Raw genomic sequence first — 607 nt, 5'->3', positions numbered from 1 at the left:
TGCGGGCTGTGCGCATGCGCCCTGCGTGGACTGCTGGAGTGGAGGCTGCTTTGGCGGCGGTTCGGAGACGCGGCAGCAGACAATCCACGAGGCTCTTGGGGACCTGGATGTGAAAGGGTTCGCGCGGCATTTGCTACCCTATTGTTATGGTAATCCGACATTGAAAGGGCGTTAATGAGGTGTTTGGCGGTGGGTTGAGTTTTTACCCGGCAGCCTTGCGCCCACCTGAAATACATTCTGCGCGAAGGTTGAAATCTGTGTAACTTGTAAGCCTTCCTCGTTCTTCCCAACTGGTGGGCATTTAAAAAAATTCCCGAGTGGAGGTTAGATAGTGACTTAGGAAGATGCACTCAATCATTTGCCTGCGCCTACTGCTTCCCGGCGGGCGGTCCAATCTCGTCTTACCTCCGAAGCCCCTCTCCAGACTTTTGCAGAGTCCCTGACTCTTTCACTCCATGTTTTCTCTTCTGGACAATTTCTTCAAGCTCCCGACGGCTCTCTCTGCCCTCGGTGTCCGCCCCTTCTACCGGGTGGTCCTGCCAGCCCCCCAGCCCATGCCATCGTCCAGCCAGCCGCCCCGCTACGTGGCTTTCCCGGCTCCTCCAGC

The 607-nt window shown here is 57.0% G+C and overlaps 1 long non-coding RNA gene across 1 annotated transcript in view; it reads left to right on the top strand.

Annotated features, from left to right (window-relative positions):
• Positions 1-6: 6 nt before the first annotated feature.
• Positions 7-607, top strand: part of LOC102261224 — a 64,026-nt gene continuing 63,425 nt past the window's right edge. The window contains exon 1 of the long non-coding RNA XR_001364238.1: positions 7-149. This is a non-coding gene — a long non-coding RNA (uncharacterized LOC102261224). The remainder of the gene's footprint in view (positions 150-607) is intronic.

This window comes from Myotis brandtii, unplaced genomic scaffold (assembly GCF_000412655.1).
Source record: "Myotis brandtii unplaced genomic scaffold, ASM41265v1 scaffold517, whole genome shotgun sequence".
Taxonomy (NCBI): domain Eukaryota; kingdom Metazoa; phylum Chordata; class Mammalia; order Chiroptera; family Vespertilionidae; genus Myotis; species Myotis brandtii.
The sequence above is the reverse complement of the archived record's forward strand: the minus strand, read 5'-3'. Positions and strand labels throughout refer to the sequence as shown.